Source organism: Cupressus sempervirens, chromosome 6, assembly GCF_028749045.1.
Source record: "Cupressus sempervirens isolate cs-2001-9-10 chromosome 6, ASM2874904v1, whole genome shotgun sequence".
In the NCBI taxonomy this organism is placed as follows: Eukaryota; Viridiplantae; Streptophyta; class Pinopsida; order Cupressales; family Cupressaceae; genus Cupressus; species Cupressus sempervirens.
Genome location: NC_143123.1, coordinates 450,704,091 through 450,726,495, shown reverse-complemented (window position 1 = coordinate 450,726,495; position 22,405 = coordinate 450,704,091).

The following is a 22,405-nucleotide window of genomic DNA, read 5'->3' as shown; positions in this document are numbered from 1 at the left end:
TTCCACTAATTCATTCACGTCATTTGAATCTAAAATAAAGCTTTCAGTTTCTACAAGTATTTCCCATTCCTCAATCTGAGAATGATCATCATCCATCTCTCTCGCAGCACTATAAAAGTTGAGATTTTCTACGTGTTCTTCAGACTCCTCACTGTAAAAAACAGTTTTAGAAAGTGAGATAATCTCTTATACACGACCGCAGCATGTTATTTATATGCGTCGAAACCATGCAAACTTAGAAGGGTAGAAGACCATTATTAAAATTAGAAAAGATTTGACTATCTTTAGATCTCGGCAGTTTGCTTAAATATACCGTTTCATTTTTCCCCACTTAAAAAAATCTTTAAATTATATTATGTACAATTTTCATTTATATTGTAATTATTTAATGAAAATATAATATAAAACAAAATATAATAAACAAAAGTGTCTGAATCTGCAATTGAGATAGTGTAATTTTAGAAATAAGAATGTATGATAAACCAATCATGAAGAAACTAGATTTATAACATTTAATTTTTTCTAATAAATTATCTTGAATTAAATAAATTTTATTTTATTATTAAAGGAAAATATAAAATAATTCAAATTATAATAAAATATATATAAAAGCTAATAGTGGCATGTTGTGATGGTTAGGTTGTTGCGTTGTTATCCTTACCATCAAGGTTTGAATCTAATGGAGATGAGGTTCCCCATTTCTAAGTCAAAGCGTTTACCCCTCTTTTATATATATATATATATATATATATATATATATATATATATATATATATATATATATATATGTTGGTTGTTATGTCTTTCTAAATTAGAGTACAACTTTTGTAGGAGAGCTCATTCTATGTCACTTATTATATGAATCAATAGATAAATAGATTAGAGTTAATGGAAGTGTTTTTTCATTTTCACGTTAGACAATCATTGTGAATGCAATGAAGAGGGACGCTGTTATAGATAGAAATTGTATATAACATAGATGTTGGATGATGGCTCACTAGTGCAAAGATATCAGTGAGGTTGGATGAATGCTTTTAGCTTATGTGAAATTTTGAAACTTCGGATTCCAATTTGCAAGTGTAGATCTGATATGGCTCATGTATCTAATTTGTACCTAATTGCCTATAGATTTGATCCTTGTCAATTTTTAAATTATCACTTGAATTCACCTTGACCTTCTAAAACTGCTCGTGCATAAAAACTGGTTCTTATGCATTCTGACTCTTGCTACAATCTCCATTCCTCAATCATATTTAGCTTCTTATCCCCTTCATTGCAATTTTTTAGGTCTTTTTTATCATTTTTATTTTATGTCCACAATTTCTATATCTATACTTTAATAATGTTCTTTTATTAGCTACTGGCCTGAGAAGAATTTAATCATCTCTAAGTTATAACATATATATCTTTTTGGAAAATAAAATTATTCACCTATTTTATCAATGCATGAGTTGTACATAAAATATTGATTCCTTTCTTTATTTTGGTTGTTGTTACTGAGTCTGTGGTGTATATTTTCTTCTTCAAAGCTCTTGTGCAATGTTTTCATTTGTGAGAAATTCTATTACAATGAATTATTATTAATTTTAATGCATTGTTGAATGGAATTTCCAATGTATATGTCACAACCAGTTTGTTCACAAAATGGAAAAACATAATGCCATGTAGATTTTTGTTTGAAATTTTTCATAAAAAATTTGTATTAATGGAAATTTTATTAATTAGGAAAGAAAATAAGTATTTTGTTTTGATATATGCACCGAATATTTGGTCAATTACGGGAGAAGGTAGTTTTAAAAAATTGGGATTTCTTGGAAAGGACAATGGAGAAAACAGGTAGAGCCCTCTTGGAAAGGGGAAAATGATATTGCATAAAATGAGCACAGGGTAAACGCCATTTGGATGGAAGGGAAGGCATGGTTTATGTGAGTCAATCCAACTATTAATGAGAACATTGGAGGAAGTTGCAAGGCTACAAGAGTGGGAAACCAGTTCCAATTGCCAGGTTCCTCTTGAATATATTATTATGTTTTGGTTTCATGTTTTTTTGGTTTTCATACATTTCATATTGTGTTAATGGTTGTACAAATATGCCTTTGAATATCATTGAATCATTTGAACATTGTGTTCATGATGTTGTATATATGTTGCGTCTTGTCATATTGCATTAGTTCAAAAAATAATTTGGCATGCATAGTTACCTTCCACTTTCACATCATTAGCAAATTGCTATGGAAATCAAATGTGTCATGCCCAAACCCCGGGGCAAAAACACACAAATTTTTTTTATTTTTTTTTAAATGATAATTATTATAATGCTCAAGTTGATAAGTTTGCGATTCTATAACAAGAAAAGATTCACTTCATTACAACATAAGTTTATAACTCTTGTGGAGGAAAACATCGATAAGATTGAATTTTCGTTATTAAAATGTTATCATCATAAATCACGTTATTTCATTAACTACACAACAAGATATGAAAGTTATTTAAATAACATCCTAAAAGATTTTGGGTTAAGATTAATTTGAAAAATATCTAATCAAATAAAATCTACATTTAAACTTGATTTAAATAGCTAATTAACCTTAAAAAACAAAACTACTTAATACTTAAAATTTAAATTTTATCATCAATGAAAGTCTAACTTAGAAACTATATTAATTTAACTAATCATTCCATTAGAACCTTTTAAGATAATTAAACCACTAAATAATTAAAACTATACTAACTAAGTCTAAACTTAATCAAATTAAAACTAAAACTAAATTCTAACAAAATAAACTAATATACTAAAACATAACTAACTTAACACTTTATTAAATTAAACTAGTTACCCCTTTTCAAATTTAAAATTCCATTTAAACTAACAATTTAAAAATTATTAATAAGTAAATTATAAAACAATACTAATTATCAAACAAAACTAACCTAACTAACTAACCTACTAACTCTACCCTTTTTATTCTAACTTAATTTAAACATTTAAAGCAACAAATGACAACTAACCTACACTTACATCTAAACCCTACTCTAACCCCAACTCTCATTGGTCACATCGGTCTCCCCTTTCCCCAAACCTCTGCGCAAAACCAAGCACTGCATATGTACAGCGCTCTGCCCAAGTGTGGGGTCAAGCGCAGGCCCACACAAAAGGTGGTGCCCAAACCAGTTGGTGAGAAAAAAAAAAAACAAAGCTTCAAACACAATTTTTTTGAAACTTTACCATGGCCTGCGAATTTTGAGATGTGATAGGGTGACGTCATCACTATGATGACTAATGATTTTCAAACTTTTTTAATTCCTCCTTTCATGCTGACGGCTAAGGGAGAAGATAAGGCATTTAAGTTATAAAGTTTTATGGGTGAGAAAGGGTATTTAGTTTATATTAGTTTTAAATTAGGTTATACACAATTTCAAATATCATTATTATTCTAATTTAATTTTACAAGATTTAACATATGATTTACTAGAGGATATTTAAAAGAATATTCTTTGTTTCAATAAGAGAATAATTTATTTCTCCATACAATTTCCAGCATCCTGTAGGTGGGTGTTTTGGAAATTTTCTCTTAGGGATGGTATGAAATGTTTATTTTTTTCTTCTTTAAGTTGGATCAAAATTTGAAGAGCTAACATATTGCTAATATTATCTCAAGTTAATTCTTAAAATTTCTTATAGCTTACAAAACTGATAGAGCATCTCTTAAATCTATTAGATGATTAAGGTAGGATTCAATACAATTTCTATCACATCTAAAATAGATTGATTCAAGGACTAAATTCGTCATTAATTTCCTTTTTTGGAAAATCTATAATGACTTGATACAACCATAACCTATCAAGAGTTTGAATTATTCGTTTCATTCAATAATGCAATACTCTATCATTTGGATCTAACAATCATAACAAGTGAATCTGCATGCATGATCATAGTTTTTCGTTTGCAACATATATGAAAGCTTGGAATTTTGTCAAATTTAGCATCATCAATTCCTTCCTATTTGGTTTCCTACTCCAATAGTCTAAGTTACTCATGATAAGATATTACAATGATAGTGTGAGTTACTCATTGGACTATGTATAGTTTAGGATGATAATTCATATAACAAACAACATAAAAGTTAATGCAACCGATAAGCAATCCATGGCAAGGTTAAAGATAACTAACTGATTTATGCTTTAAAATTTAAGGAGATACATAATCTCTTAGTCCAATTGATTCGTTCATAAGGAAATTTAACAAAGAAAAGATAATTTGAGTTCTCAAGGTAGAAATCCTAATTTAGCTAATACTTATACATCAACTTGAAAATTTCATTCTATCAAATTGTTCTTCCTTAACAAATTTAAAAACTTGAAATATCACAATTCGTGACATTATCCGTTATTCTTATTTTTTTTATGTGCAACCATATTAAATTTAATCACAATTAAATCACATGATAACCAAATATGCTCAACACCAATTTTATTGGCAAACCTGATTCAAAGGCTTAGCCGGGAAAGAATTAGGAAGAAAACCCGGCTTTGTTGCCATTTACAATAGGATCTCAATCCCAAATTTCAACAATTAAATCAAATTTTTCCTCATGATCAAAGTCAAGGAATTTGTAATGTTTTATGAATCTCATTTCAAGAACCATGGAGGAAACCAATATCTAATCGGGTGACAACCAAGCAGAACCAAAAGAAAATCAAACATGCATAATCATACATGGTTTACACAATAGGATTCACAATGAATCAAGACTAGGGAAAGGTGGATTCTTCCAACAAGAGAAGTCAAGCACAACACCAATTTAGATGCCCAATCGGGGCTAATAACCAAGAACTCTCGTTCTTTCATTTAAACATGCCATACTCATACCAGGTTTGTGCTGACAGGTAGGGGCCCATAACACCCTACCCTTTATCCCTCTTCTCATCCTGGGAAGAGACTCTACACTGGTTGGAGTCCAACTAAACAGACCTCTCCCAAAATTGGTCACTTCTGCCCTCTCCAAGGGTGAGTAATACCAAAACACCCATGCAAGGAAAAAACTCAACATTGCAAACATAAACAAGAAAAGAAAATAACCAAAATAACATAGCTTTCAAATCTTCCCAACATACCCACAACCATACAACAGTGAAACAACAACAAGGTAACATGAACATGAAACAAAACATAAAAACTGAAATAAGGGAGATGAGAATTTCTTACCTTCACAAAGAGGTAATGGCAATGAAAAAGTTTGAGTAGAGTATCCCTTTCCTTCCTTCAACCTTCAATAATTCCTCTCTAAATGTAGAGATTGGGTAACAACCCACTAGTCCAAGGAAGGCCTCTAAATAAGCCTCCAACTCAACCACCCAAAAGGAGCAATAACTATCTCCACCTACTAACAAATCTAGAAACTCCTAACTCAACCTACACCATGGTTAAACCCTAAGTGGAGATGAGGTGAGGTAACTCAAGATAACCATGGTCAATTTTCGCACAAAGGCAAAAAGGGACTTTTTGAGTGACCTCAAAAGTCAAAAAAAGGGGCTTAGGGGTTGGAAAAGACCCCTAACCCATACCCATACCCTTTGGTTAGAATAATAACATGTTTAAAAGCCTTAGGAAAGAGGTTTAGAGTCAAATAAAATCTAGGAATAAAATAGGTCCATCTAACTACTCTAACTTGCAAATTAAGCACTAATCCGGACTAGGGAAGACTAACCTTAATTAAGAACCTAATAGAAAACTAACACTAACTTAAACCAACTTGGTCCAAAGGTTAAACAATTAACCCTAAACAGCCACTGAAGCACAAAGAGATCAGTTATGTTCCTCTATAGGGTTTCTCGGCTAAATATTTGCACACTCATTGCACACATCAGTAGTCCCATAAAATCACATGTACATAAATGTATACGTATTCAAAAATTCACATAAATTAAAACATACATCAATAAGGGTTTCTTTATCCTACTTAATTCTTAATCATTTAAAATCTCTTAAATCAAAGTCTCAATCCTACATTTACTGATTTCATCAACATACATATACATGAAACATTAAATGACAATCATCAATTATATCTGAAAATAACATCACACAACATGAAATAATAAAATATGTTCTAAGCATCAGATAATGTCTCGACATCTCGAGTCGTGAATAACAAAATAAGAGTAATGTATCACTATGCTACGATGGGTCAGGGTGAGGCCTCACAAAATGGTTCATGTTATTGACTAGAATATGTCACAAACTCATTTGCAACTTGGACATGAATTTTCAAAGTCCAACTAGAACGTCTGCTAGAGAAAAGAGTTAATACGGCAAGGGCAACATTTCTTAGTTGAGACTATGTGGAGTTTATTATTGGAGTGTGTTTAATATCTATAATTGTTTGGCTCTACTAACTATGCACTCATACCAGCATAATAACGTTTTACCACCCTCCTTTAGACATTGCAAATAAAATAGCTTCTTGTTACTATTTAAGCATAAATCACAGCTATATATAGTGGTAGGCATAAGGCTTATATTGTAGATTTTACAGGTTGAGTGCCTTTAAACTTACACAATCAAAGGAGTTTTATTAAATTTGTACATCTTAAGTGTCAGTGTTTTCCATGCTTTTATTGAACTGCCAAAAGTGATGGGAATCATGGACAATCATTTTTCCTCATTGCAAGTTTTTCTTTGGACTCCTTTCCAAGACTATGTTTTTCTTTTTAGCTTCCTCAAATGCATCCATCTAGTTGTGCATGTGTAATGGATTGCTTTTTAATTATGTGCTAGGATAGATATTTTAGAAAAGGCATATAGTCCCAGCTTCGCTTAAAAGATCTAGAGAATGTAACATCTCGTCTATGGTTTTACATAGAAAGCTCAGACTACTGTGTATAAACCGATTTGTTTCAATATACTAAATGACAAATCCTTTTGAACAGACAGAAAATAGGACACTTTGAAATAGGTTAATTGTCAAAACATACTTTTCTTGAAATTATGTTCATTCTAATTGCTATCCTATATTTGGGGTTGTACAAGTGGTTAAATCATTGACTATAAAATCATCAAAAGTTCATCTTATAAGTGTGCTTTGGAAAGCAATGAACTAATTAACAATTGTTTAGTGATCATTGTGATTGGTATTGCAATTTATAAACTACCATTTTATATTGCATAATATTCTCTTTGCTCTCAATGAGTGTTTTTTGTTGTAAAGAGTGATTAGATGATGTATTTTTATTAGAGGAAGAACATCCTTTCATATTTCCTTGTGAACTCTTTTGTGATGTGTTATGATAACAATGTGTGTGAAGCATTGTGGAGTTAAATTTGTTTTCATATGAAATTGCTCAAGTGAAAATATATTTGCATTAACATCTTTCAAAATTATGTCCTAACAATGTATAGAAGGGTGTTGTATGTGAACTATTAGCAAAGGGTAGGAAATGAATATGTTGTATTTGCTTTCCTTTATTTCCACCTTTGTGTTGTAAATTAATGTTAAGTGTTTGGGTAAAACTATGTAACGCATATGTGTTTTACATGATTATAAATTTTGTGCATTTAGAAATCCAATCTTGGCCATATTTTGGGGATAATGACAATCTAGATATCAATACTAGCATTCATTGCACTTGCAATATTTAAATTACCATTAAAAAATTGTAGAAGCAGCACTTAAGAGCTTGTGTTAAAATAAAAAGTCTATGTGTTAGATATGGAAAATAGAATACACTTTTATTCACATTTCATTCATTATATGTTATTAATCATGGACAATCTACTTTAGATGTCTTGCATGCTATGACATCTTTTATTACATATAACCACCTCTAAATTATCCATGGTTTGATATGGAGTGGATTCTATAGAATGGTGGAAAGTGGTTTAAAAGTGGGTTTTTTTTAATACAAATACAATAAAGCTTGGATAGATGGTATCTTCTAATTATATTTTTGACTATGTGTTACACAATTCCATTACTTCTCTTAGTTTTACTTGTTTAGACTTCCTCATTGTCGGGATGGGTATCTTTCATATCAAGAAAGATTTTGGGAAAGCTTAATAGCTTCGTGGTAGGGTGGTAAAACACTCCTACAATATTCTTGCCTTTGTGTTAAGGAAAGTTCTTGAGCTTCTATCAAAATGGTTGACATAATCAGTACATCTTGATATTTTGGTAATGAAATTATGGGTATTTTTTAGATTTGAGCATATATATATACACACACACACACACACACACACATATACATATACATATACATATATATATATACACACATATACATACATACATACATACATACATACATACATACATACATACATACATACATACATACATACATACATACATACATACATACATACATACATACATATATATATATATATATATATATATATATATATATATATATATATATGTATGTATGTATGTATTAATGTTGACTAGTCAATATTCAAATGACTTTGACTCTCGTTGAATTTTTCATATTTTATGGAGAGTGCTAATGTGGCATTGGTTTGAGGGGCAATCTTTACAATATATCAGAAAGGTAGAACACATATATGAGAAATGTTAGAAGGTGACACAAGAATAAATGTCAAAGGCCACCTTCTTGAAATAGGCACTAAGTAGTTTGCTATTCTTTAAAAATAGTGTCCACAGATAAATAGAAGATCAAAAAATGTGGGGAGGGTAAATCACAATGACATTGGCAAAAATAAATTAGATGGTAGTTTCTCAAATTTATAATATTCATATAGAGACAACTTTGAACAAATTACAATCAAATGAAGCTATGAATTAAAGAAGATAATAAAATACAAATAATTTGACATGTTCTCAACTATTGTATTTAGTATATTTAAGAGATATAGAACAAAAAATACATTTAAGTGAAAGCATTAGAAACATAACCATACATAGTTTTCTATATCACTTTGTGTGGGTCATTTTGAGGTCTAATACATATTCTTCATGTTTATCATTATGTTCATTAGATCCCAATCAATATATCAGCCACCTATGACTTTCTTAAATAATAAGAGAGCTAAAACATTGAAACAATGGTAAAAATTATAACATCAAGTGATGGTCTTCAAATATCACTGTATTAATCAAGCTTAAAGAAGGAAATGATTTGTAGAAGTTGATAAAAACAACTTCATAGTTTGTCAATATCACCTGCATGCAAATAACATGTTGCTGAAAAGAAACCAAAGAAGAAAAAAGTTAAACCTAGAAGTTTCAGTAAATTGAGAGTAAAATATATTCCAAGATGATGAAAATACAATAGAGAGATCATCCTTATAAAGGAGATCATACCAAAAAAAAGGTAACATAAAACTCTTTAGGGTATTTAATAATTACAAGATAATTATTAAATATAGGAAGAGTATTAAACCAAGTATTTAATAATTATGAGAGAATTAATAAATATAGGAAGATAAACTAGGTTGCACAATATAATTAATATAAATATTAATTATATGCATCTAAGAGATAGCTTAAGTAAACTAGAGTAATAAATAACTTAATTAATTAAATTAACTTAATTAATTAAATCAACATGATCTAATTAATAAGTGTAAATAAACAATTACTCTAACAACCCCCCCTCTTAAGCGAAGCTCAAGAGGTAAGCTAACCTAGCAAAGCTATGAAAGTAGGAAAAATGGGTCCCAACAACAAGGCTTGATTAGGTACCCAAAACAAGAAAATCTTTGTAAATTAGAGACAAAGGAGAAAACACAGTGGAAAAAAACCCCTCTCCAAAAAGAGATGGAACAAACATGCTATAAAAACATGAAGGAAGGAAGGCCTCAACAAGAACCCCCAAGGAAAACTTTCGTAACCCCAAGCATAGATCAAAAATAGTGCAAGAGACTCTCTCAAAACCATAAGTACAACTAGTCCCCCCATGAGAAAAGACACCAAAGCCCCCCAAAATGATGGAGCCCATGTAGAAATGATCAAACTAATGAAACTCCAATGCAGAAGAAACAAGGGCACAAAAAAAGGAAACCCTTGAAGAAGAGGTGAAAGTGGAAGGCCTAACTGATGTTGAAAGGAGAAAACATGAGGATCCTAAAAGGGAATCGCCAATATAGGTGTGCTGACACTATCATGAAAGAGGAGATGAATGTCATCTTTAGAATCTGAAACAAGTGCACTTGGAGGCTCGATGAATGGATTTGGAGGGTCAGATAGAGTTGAAGAAGAATCCTACTAAAGAGAAAAGACCTCAACTAGATGTGGTGTGGGAGTCAAAGAAGTGATCTTGGGAACAATACAAAGGTTCGAGTGTCCTGTCTACACCATAGGATCCTCTTGCAAAGGAGAAGAGTTGTGCTCTGACAATAGAGATGGTGGACCAAAGTATGAGAAGGTGTAGAGATGGGTGGTATGATCAACTGTCCCTGTAGCAACAAGGCTACCTATTGCACTATCCTAAATGAAGACTGAATCTACAGTGAACTCAACTGTCTTCCCTGATCCACTGCGTATAATCTGAGAAATTGAGAGAAGGTTTGTAGACAAAGAGGGAACATACAATACATCATTGAATATACCATCTTGGATGCCAACTGAACCTTTCTCGCAAACTATTAGGATAGTGTTATTCCCCATGAGAATATGAGAAATGGGAGAAGCCTCAATAGTGGAGAAGACACCGTAAGAAGATGTCATATGGTGAGAAGCACCTAAATCTAGTATCCAAGGGACCTAGAAAGGGGATGCAATGGATACCCGTAATGCATGACCCTGTCCAAAATCTAGTGTAGATGTTGAAGATATGGAAGAAGACTAAAAGGAAGACCCCTATGAGGTAGAAGAGGATGGAGAGGAAATAGTGCTCTTCTAAAGAAGAGCTTGTAAATCTACAATTTGTTTCTCATAGCCATCAAATCCCTTCTAAAAATAATGTGACTCATCATGAGGTCCCTTCTGACAATAAGAATAGGTAGGAATCTTAGTCTTCTTTAAATCACCTTCTTATAGGAGGATGATGGACTAGTAGAGTGGTAAGAAGAGGAATCTAAGATCTGCTACGGCTTCGACTCATGTGTATCCTTGGCAAGCAATGCCTATGACTATGAACCTGTAACTGAATCCATTTGAGTGAGCTTGGACTACTCACAAATTAACCTATCATAGAATATCTCAAAAGAAGGCATCTGATGTATGTTACCCAAGGCATCCATAGTGGATTAGAAAGTGGAAAAGAAGATCTGATATTGTCCTCACAATTTTGAGAGTATTAGAAAAATACACTTATCATCGATTTTATTTTTTTCCACATCCCTACAAATTTGAATGTAGAGATTTGAACTTCTTCAAGAAGTCCTCAATGGTGGTAAAGCTAGTAGGTGTCAAAGAAGTCAACTCCTTATCAAGCTGAAGTGCTCAGAATTCATTCACTGTGCCAAACAAGTTGTAAAACTTGGTCCAAATAGCCCAAGGAATGGTCAAACCATCTAGGTGAAATAGGAGACTATCAGAAATGTTCAGTGCAATGAAGCACATGGCTTCATCCATTTTGTTTTTGTGCTAAAGAATCTTGAAAGGGTGCTACAAGATAGGTTGGTTCTCATCTAGACATGACCATAACCCATGTGGCATAAGAAGTTGAGTCATGTACTTTCCAATTGTGATAGTTGTGTGGCATTAGCTAGGCCACTGAGGGGTCCAACATTGAGAGAAGAAGACTGTAGTAGAAGGGTCAATTCTAAAGTAAATTACAAAAAAGAGAATGCTTTTCCCCACAACGTATAAATATATCCCTTGAAAACCAAAAAAACAACTACTCAAAGCACAAAAATTGAGAAAAAAACTTGGATGCCAAATGCAAAGAGGGAGGAAACTGAAGCCTCTACTTCAACACCAAAAATAGGAGCTCAAACAGTCTTGCTAAAAAAAAAACCTACACCATTGTCTCCAGCTCAAAACCATCTTTTTCGATGCTTCTTTCAGATCGAAAAAAGACCTCTGTATGCTCAAGTTATGGCCAAAAAATGAACTGCTCCTCAAAAAACAAGCTCTTTGAAAAATTACAAAGATGGGAAAAAACTTGATGGTTGTATGGCTGTCAACTACCCATCACCAAAAAAAATCTAGCTGCCAAAAAATGATGTAAGTAGGCTAGAAATTGATATTAGCAGCCCAAAAATTCTCCTATTAGAATGATGATGTCAGTAGCTATAAAGATGACATCGCTCATCAAAAAGGTGATGTCACCTTTTGGAAAGGTGATGTCAGATGGTTGGAATGTGATGTCAGCTAGGAGGGTAGTGGGAGGTTGTCAGGTGGAGTTGCACCAGCAACGGCAATCACTAGGCGGCACTGCATTGGCAGAGGTGGCCAGAGGGCGGCCTACTAGTGGCAGTGAGGTGTGAGCTATGTTGCAAGTGATGTGTTGGCTATCACAGAGAAAAGGCTGGGTGTGGGAAATGCTCTAATAGCGGCAAGGTGATGCTTGAGTGGCCACTAGGAGGAGTGGCCTGATAACCTACTTTTAAATTTTTTTTGATTTCTACATCCGTACAGCCCTTCGAGAGGCCAATTTTTTTTCCAGAGGCTACAGTGGCCAAAAATCACAAATTCTATATGAATTTTTATTATGCTAGGCCTTCTGAGCGTAGTGGAAACGTCCGTTTTTGCCCAAAATGTGCTAGAAAAATGCACCTCCTCCTGATTGAAGAAAAAACCACAAAAAAAGCTAGGGTTTTTGTCTCTAAATCGTAGCTTCAAAATCTCCAAACCAAGAAGCAACAGGGAGGCTCTCATACCCTGTAGAAGTTGATAAAAATGACTTCACAGTTTGCCAAGATCACCCACATGCAAATAACCTGTTGCTGAAAGAAACCAAAGAGGAAGAAAGCTAAGCCTGGAAGTCTCAATGAATTGAGAGTAAAATATATTCCAAGATGATGAAAATATAATAGAGAGATCGTCCTTATAAAGGAGATCGATACCAAAAAAAAGGTAATGTACAACTCTTTAATAATTGCAAGATAATTATAATTATAGGAAGAGTATTAAACAAAGTATTTAAAAATTATAGGAGAAATATTAAATACAGGAAGAGAAACTAGGTTGCGCAATATAATTAATATAAAATATTAATTATATGCACCTAAGAGATAGCTTAAGTAAACTAGAGCAATAAATAACTTAATTAATTAAATCAACATGATCTAATTAATAAGTGTAAATAAATAATTACTCTAGCATGATTGTCTTTGTTCTTTCAAATAGAAGACTAAAATAATTACCCAATGTTACTATAGAAGTACAATACATATTTATTTACCATTTCTCAAAATTAAATCATATTTGACAATTGAATTGTTTAAATGAATTACAAAGGATTTGGAATGTCAAAAGGTATAGTTTAACATGCACTTAATTCGCATTTAAGGTACACATGTGTGGAGTGTTTGTTTAATTTTGAGCTTATAGTCAAAACAATAAATTTCAAAGAAACTAGTAGGACATGTTGAATTACCCTAATTCAATGCTTACCCAAAAAAATTTTAAAAACATGTCTCTAGTCTTGCTTAAAAAATCCTTAAGAAGGTACTCCAAGCCTTAAGAGAAACAAAAATTAAGTCATTGATCCAAGCCTTTTTAAGCATGAATACTTGATGTTGTTGTATGGGGGAGTTTTTTAGTATGTTAGATTAATGATTTAGTGCTTATATTTAGCATTGATTGTCATTGATGTCAACATATAAGCTTCCTAAATTATTCAACCATCATTCAATGAGGTTTTTGGTCAAAGAATTGGGGGTAACAAAACAAATCCTTGGTATGAAGATTTGCAGAGATAGGAAGAACAGAAAATTGACACTATCTCAGGCTGATTATGTTGAGAAGGTGTTGCAATGTTTCTCTATGGAGAATGCTAAAGCTATCAACACACCTTTACCTGGTCATTTGAAGTTGAATAAGGAGATGTATCCCAAGACATAAGAAGAGGAGGATAAGATGTCTAAGGTACCCTATGCTTCAGCTGTAAGAAGCTTGATGTATGCTATGGTATGTACAAGGCCAGATATTGCACATGCAGTGGGAGTCATTAGCAAGTATATGAGTCATCCAAGAATTGAGAATTAGAATGTAGTCAAGTGGATTCTTAGATATTTGAGAGGAACGTCCAATAAGTTTTACACTTTGGGGGCTCTATTACTAATTTACCAGGCTATGTTGACTTAGATTTGGCTGGGGATATTGATACTAGGTAGAGTACTGTAGGTTATGTTTTTACGATTGGTGGAGCAGCCATGAGCTGGGTTTCTAGGTTACAAAAGGTAAACGTTTTATCCACTATAGAGGCAGAGTATGTTGCTACTATAGAGGCAGCCAAGGAGATGACATGGCTTCAGTTCTTCTTGGAAGAATTGGGACATCCTCAAAAGGATAATTATTTGTTTATAGATAGTCAGAGTGCCATTCATCTTGCAAAGAATTCAGCTCTGCATTTAAAGAAAAAACACATATAGTTGTGGTACCATTTCATTCGATTAGTTTTGGAGGATGGATAGTTAAAGCTGGACAAGATACATATAGATGACGATCTAGCAGATATGTTTAAAAAGGTAGTAAGAAATGAGAAGTTGAACTCCTCTTCAGCTTCGATTGGTCTTCTAGACTGAACATGAATAAAAGAACAATAGAGTCCATGGTGGTTTGATCTAGTGGGAGTCTCATGGAGTAGTGGCATAGCTACATGATCAGTCTCCAAGTGGGAGATTGTTGTTTAGTGTGGAGCCTAATCAGTCCCTAAGTGGGAGACTGTATAAAAAGGGCTTAGGGTTAGGCATTGTTTCATAAGGTGATTTGAAAATTGGTTCTTGCGGCAGTATTGAGTTGTAAGGGATTACAGATTGTATTCAGGTTGTAATCACTAGATCGTAATAATATCAGACTTGCTATTTGGTGGATGTAACCCAAGGATTGGGTGAACCGCATTAAATCTTGGTGTCTTGTGTTCTTTTCTATGTGATTTATTATTTTATGATATTGTTTATATTTGCATGTAATTGTTATTTCTGTCCGTGGTTTTATCCTAACACCTAATGGACATAAGAAAAAAAATTGGTGTCCAAATTTTCAAATTCTATTTGCAATATTCTATTTATTAGTTAAATTATTAAAGTGAATTAAATTAAATTGTTTTAATTTATATTTTATAAAGTAATATAAATATATCTATTTTTTCTATAAGTAAATTAGTTATAATATTTTAAATAATATTGTGTTCTTAAGATATTACATTTCAATTATTTTAATTATAAATAAATATACTCTTTAAAATAATTTAAAAATATATAAAAGATATGATTTAAAAGTTAACAATAACCTATTTGTGATTTGAACAATAGCACTATGATTAAAAAGTCAAGAATTGTTTGGAGCCCAAATATGGGATAAATTTATTGTACTAAATCATTGAGATTCAAAATGGATGTCGAGTGATAAGTGCTTTGTATATCACAAGGTGCTATAGATTCATGCCAACTGATGACACCCATGATTGGTGGTGGTAGATCTACACATAGAAATAATTAAACATTTGTATAAGTGAATATCATGTTTTCAGGAGTGAGCATTTTTGTCACCAGGCATCTTGTCAATTACTATACAAATATGATTTTTCTTGTGGTAAACATATATTGATTAAAAAAATTGAATCTTTTCCATCTTGAACAAGGTTGGTAATGAAGGAGAACTTTTAGTATAGTCCAAAGGTGTCTTTTGTGACCAGGATAGAGGTCATGGGTTCAAACTCATTCCCCTTTTAATGAATTAAGGGTGATATGTTGTTGGTAGTTCATGAAGAAGCACACGTCGCCAGGCTAGAAAACAAATAATGACTTTTTGGGTATGAATTTATAGAATATGATAAGTATAACTACATGGGAATGACCATTCAGTAATAGCAACATTGTCATTTTAATGGAATATTACTAGGCATGAAAAAATGCATTGAATGTTCTCTATTTGTAGCTAGTTCTCTGGTATGGTAATTTTTCCCTAGTATAGTACTTCACTTCATTGATGATAGAATTATCTTTATGTCTCTGTGTTCAATATATAAAGATGGAGATGTTAAATATTGTTTTCTTGGCTTTATTTTGGTTGCCTTTTCAATGTTTATAATTTATTATTCACTTCACTGATTTTTTTATTATGTCCTTTGTCTGTTGTCTATGTGTGAAAGACGCATGGTACTTTCACACAATGTTTTCTTTTAAAGTTAGAAGAAACTCACTTTTCCTATTAGATTTATGTTTCATATTTCAATTTTCTTATTTCTTAATGCCCAGTTTCCTTATTTTCAATTTGAGTTTTTGAAATTAGTTTTATACTGAAATTCATCATTATGCAATTGGTGAGATGAAATGGAGTCACACTTTTGTTCATGTAACAAGTATCTTAATTTTTGACAATCAATGTTTTTCATAAATGATGTGTTGTAATTATAGGAGAATATATTGGATTCAATTTCATAATTTGGATTTTCAAGGTTTCATTAGGCTGCACATTTTTGGAGATCGGATTCTCACGGTTGACTTGAATGTATGTACAAAGATACAAAGTGACTATTTGATGACAATAAGAAAATAATTAATTTTGTGTGTACATATATTTGATTTCAATATATAATAATTATTAATTCATATCTACTTTGTTTGTATCAGCTCTAGTTAGAGAAGAGCGTAAATAAGAGGACAAGCGAGTGTGTGAGGAAGGCCACATCATCCCCATCATCTCCCTCCACACAATGATCGAAGACCTCTAGGGATTTGTTTCCTTCCCCTTGTGGGAAGAAGAAGATATAGGGATAGACACACATGTATAGGCATTAGTGGACATATATCTTGGTTTTCTGTTAGTAGATATGTTCGACGTACATTTGATGTATATATGACATTTTATATGATGTATGACATATATTCGATGCATGACATTATTAGACTTATGACGTTATTGGTTATCATAATATATTATATGTTCATTCATGTATGACATTATTGGCTATCATAATATATTATATGTTTGTTCGTGGATGAAATTATTAGTTATCATAACATATTTCTTGTTTTTCTTGTTTACGTTTTAAGTATATTTCATGTATTTTATTTTAATATAATTTACATCCAAAATGATGCAAAGTGCCCACACCAAAAGCTAGTGGATTCCCAACAAGAACACTTTTAAGGAAAACTAACTTTCCCACCTTCCTTAAGTGTCTTCAAAGACTCTTTCCAACTTGGTTACAACACTAAAAAAACTTCTACCCAACTTCACAAAACTACCTGATCACTTTCCCTAGTCAAGACTTGGGAAGCAATAAGGGAAAAATGAGCAAATTTGAGAAATGGATCATAATCACTTCTTACTTCAAAATAACACCTTAGACATTTCAAGGAACACCTAATAAATATCTCACAAACTTTAGTCTATCATATATTCCATCCTTCCAAGAGATTCTTCAACATCCTATGAGTGAAAACAATCTTCCAACATCATATTACTAGATTTTATTTGCAACGACATGCAATTTGCTGATTTTTCGCCACTTCTTCACAAAGGGAAGTGGTTATGTTTCAAACCCATGAAATGGCTATTAAGACAACCAAGAAGATCCTTAACATCTTCCACTAACTCCATTCAGTGATAACATGCAACTAAAGTGGCATTTCATTCTGACAAAGTATGGGTTTGCTATTCTAAACAAGGAGTAATGATATTTGACAATAACTCAATGATCCTAAATACAAGTTTAACATCAGTAGTGATTCATTGCCATATAAAAAGAACTTAATAATCACAAACACCATATGCCTCCTCTAACTTCATAGAGATTATTTTCATCATTTGAAATCCATTCAAACTGATAACCAATTTGTTTGATTGGTTACAAGGTTAATTTCAACATTTTCCAAAAAATTACTAAAATTGCCAAAAAGTTGTCAACAACTTTTATTGTAAAATGCAATTTTTGCACTAACTCTTCCTAGATCTTAACCAAGTGGTTTTTTGTAACACATAGGACCTATATAAGGTGTAATGACTCTCAAAACACTTATTGAGTCAACTTATTAACAAAAATAACAAAAAAATAAAAAATCCTTAGGACTAAGGCGACTTGGGTTTATAGGTGACCTCAAGTTCCTTGACCTTACAAACAATGATTACAATATTACCATATAAAAATAACATGTTCAAAATGAGGTGTTTGATCACCCCCTTACTTTCTATCATGAGTCTCCATCATTGGATGAGATGACATATCTAGTTGCCACCTAGGTGCCCTACACCACAAGTTTTGGCATCACCCGAGATGGGGTCGCAAAATCAAAATGGAATCCAATCTCCAAAGAGAGAGAGAGAGAGAGAGAGAGAGAGAGAGAGAGAGAGAGAGAGAGAAAGAGAGAGAGAGAGAGATTATTTTAGGTTTTAGAAACATGATCCTGTAGCACCTAGAGTGATATCCATACCTTGCACGAGCTCTGAGATATGCCCCATTAAAGATCGTTGCCCTATGACATTTAATGACTCTTAGGGTCAATTTGGTCTAGTGTGCCTGAGAAAATTTGAGTGCTCAATGGGACGGGGTGATCTTTGGGCTAGGGTTTACCTAGCCACCTAGAGCTAATAGAATAGATAGTTTGATCCCACAATGAACAATGAGAGAGATTTAGTAGTTGGCAATTTTTTACTAGCCAACACTACAAGTTTTAGCATCACCCAAGATGGGGCCACAAAATCAAAATGAGATCTGATCTCTAAAAAAAGAGAGAGGTTATTTTAGGTCTCGGCAACATGGTCCTATAGCACCCAAAATTGCATCTATACCTTGCACGAGCTCTAAGATATGCCCCGTCAAAGATTGTTGCCCTATGACATTTAGTGACTCTTAGGGTCGATTCGGTTTGGCATGCCTAAGAATATTTGAGTGTTCAATGGGATGGGATGATCTTGGGGCTAGGGTTTACCTAGCCACCCAGAGATAACATAATAGATAGTTTGATCCCAGGATGAATAGTGAGAGAGATTTGAGAGTTGGCAACTTTGTACTGGCCAATACTACAAAATGATGGTACCCACAAAATGATGTAATAATATAAATATTCCTTGTTAGAGGATGGACCCTGTTAGGATTTAATAAAATAATTTAATACATATCAGTCCCTATTAGGAGACTTTGAATCTTTGTTAGGAGATTCCAACCCTGTTAGGAGTTGTAGAAGATAGATGGACCCACTATCCAAACAACTTCAAGGGCAAGACCAATGAACCCATTGTCCAAATGATCTCTTTATTATTCCTTGCAGAATAATAGAAATTAATTGTACTTGAACTTCCTCTTTCTATCTCCTATCAATTAGACTTCTCTGCTCCTTCAGATCTTGATACCAGATCACCAACTTCAGATCCAATAATCCATTGGATCACTTAATCACATTCTTCAAATACTCTTCTCTTATTTGCACTTCTTAATCAAAATTCACACTTGCACACTTATCTCAAGCAAGAAAAATATCTTTCCTTTATACATGTCCTCAAAACAATTCCTTGAGTCAGTCATGAGGCTTTCCCAATTAATTATAATAGGACCATATTAAGATAATTAATTATTTTGTAATCACACAACATTGTTAGCTCACAATCTTTACAAGTTCTCACACATGCGACTCCAGACCATGTGCACTTGCTGACATCATCATTAGATAGTCCTTTGCCACTATATAACTTCACATATCCTGATCCTATCTTTGTTAAGAGATATAATCCAATCCAATCATCATAAACTGCTTATCAAGTACTTTATCTTTATACTACTCTTTGTAAATCAAGTATATCTTATGTACATCTTTGACTTACTTGATGCGCAATTAACCTTGTCTTGGGGGTATAGTATAGAACATGTCCTTAACCGTGCTTCACGTGAACATCAAACCTCTTTCTATACGACCTCAATCTTTGCTATTATATGTTGTCATCAATGACAAACACAATCATGAATGCAACATGCTAACAATATCCCACATGCTCTAGGATTGCTTAGGATACTCCCCCACCATCAGCGTTCATGCTAATAACTCCATTCACCAAGTCATCTATTGGATAATTGATGCAGGATGTTAGAATTTTTCAGCAAGTCCATGAATACTCGGCCCCTCCTTATACCACTAAATGCAAATATTTTATTTTATTCTATTAATTAATTGGACACTAATGTTCCTATGGATAAAAATGACAATAATAAGACCATCGAGCAACCTAAAGGAAAAAATAAGGATGAAGGGCCCAAGGCAACCCAATAGAAACATGAAGGTAATGGTGCCACTAAGTAAATTAAAGATTATACTACTAATAATGCATTAGGCACATCTATAGAGGGCACAGGCTCATCCACACAAAACATTGGGCTAGACACAAAAAGGGGAAAAGAGGATGGAAAAGAGAAGGAGAAAGAAAAAGAGTAAGTGCTTCCTTCTCAACACACTAAGCAACAACCACAACAAGAAGAAAATATTGGACAAGATGCAGGCACCAAGGCACTTGCACAACAAAAGAAAAGTGATAATAAGGAAGGTAAACCTTCCAATGTTGAGCCACAAAAGAAAAATGAGGAGCAACAGGCTCCAGTGCCACCCTAGACATCAATGAGCACAAGCTCAATCACATCTTAGGAGAAGAAGAAATAGAATAAAACTAAGAGAGATCATGTCGCTTTAGATGAAATCATTGAGATACTTCAATGTGACCGAAATAAACTTGATCTTGAAGAACTATTCAAATATGATGAATTGTGTAAAAGGAAAGTTGTATAAGATAAGTTCCATAGTTTTCTTTTTTGTTTAGTGCATGTGTTAGTTTCAAGGATATCAGATTTATAATTATGACATTATTTCATGACTTGGATTACATGAATATTAATAAAGAATTACTTAGTTGATTATAGTGCACATGTTGATTGATGATTATGATTACTAGTGCATTAATGATGCTTTAATGGTTCTTAGCTAGTAAATGTGGTTGCTTTCATGATGATATAAAATGATGAGTATTTTATATTCACAATGATGAGTTTCCATGTTTGAATATGTGATGATTTATACTCAAGACTTATTATAGTACTTACCTCATACTTGCATGTGTATGGTGTGCATGTTTGTTTTACTTTTATGTCTGACATGTCAGATGTGGTTAAGTGAGGGAGTCATAGTTACCTACTAGTTGAGATCTACATGATTTACCACACAATATCATTGCTTGTTTAGCTTAGACATATATGTATATGTACATGCTCATCTTTTATATAGATTGTAGGTACTGAGCATCAACTTCCTTGAATTGTTAGAATGAGTTGTGCCCTATCACAATAACTCAATAGTAAGAATGGGGAGATAATGTTCCAGTCCAATCCCAACAAAAGTCTAATTACTTGTCATGAGAAGGAGGACATGTATTTGACTTTCCACCCTTTTAAAATCCATGAGTTTATCTTTGGTCATGTTGTTTACTTTTGATTTTTGGTCAATTTTGGTAATGTTTCTTTTATGTGGATTTGACTATGTGATTATTTGGTAAATGATTTAATTATAATATTTGGGTTAATCATATAATATTGAGAATTATTAAGTATTATTTGATTAAAAAGAAAATATGGAAATATGACAATATTTTGTTAATTAAAAATTAATTAAATATAAGCTTTAGTTTAAAAGACTTAATTTGGAAGTCTAATTTTGAAAATTGTGTTAAAGAAAAATTAGAATATGATTATATTTAATTAATTAGAAATTAATTAAATATGTACTTTTATTTAAAAGATTTAATTTTAAAAGTCTACTTTAAGAAGTTGGATAAAATGAGAATTAGAATATTAAAAGATTGGAATTTTAACATTGTTTTATTATAGTTATTTAATTAATAATAATTAATTTAGAGTTATATTTAAATAAAAAGTTCTTTAAGTGTGCATGAAAGGATTTAATTATAAAAGTTTATTTTAAGGAGAGGCATTTGCATGTTCTAAAATCGGAAACCCTAGGTAGAGTTAAACTCTTTATAAAGATATTCGAGCTCATTTTTACACACGGGTTTTATGGATCAAATTTTGAAATTAGAGCAAAAGAATGTTGAAAGTTTTGGGGGGTTTGGATTCACATGCATTCACAGATTGTCTCAGATTTTAGCTATTGTTTTGAGGTAGGGTTTGAAAACACATTGTAAAATTTTATTAAAATATCTGTCTACTTCATGTCTTTCTGGGTGCTTGCATAATGCTTATTAGTTTACTATATTGATTTTTGGATAAAGAATTATGTTGTGGATTTTGAAAAGGAAAACTTATTAATCAACAAAACTTGACTGCAGAAAAT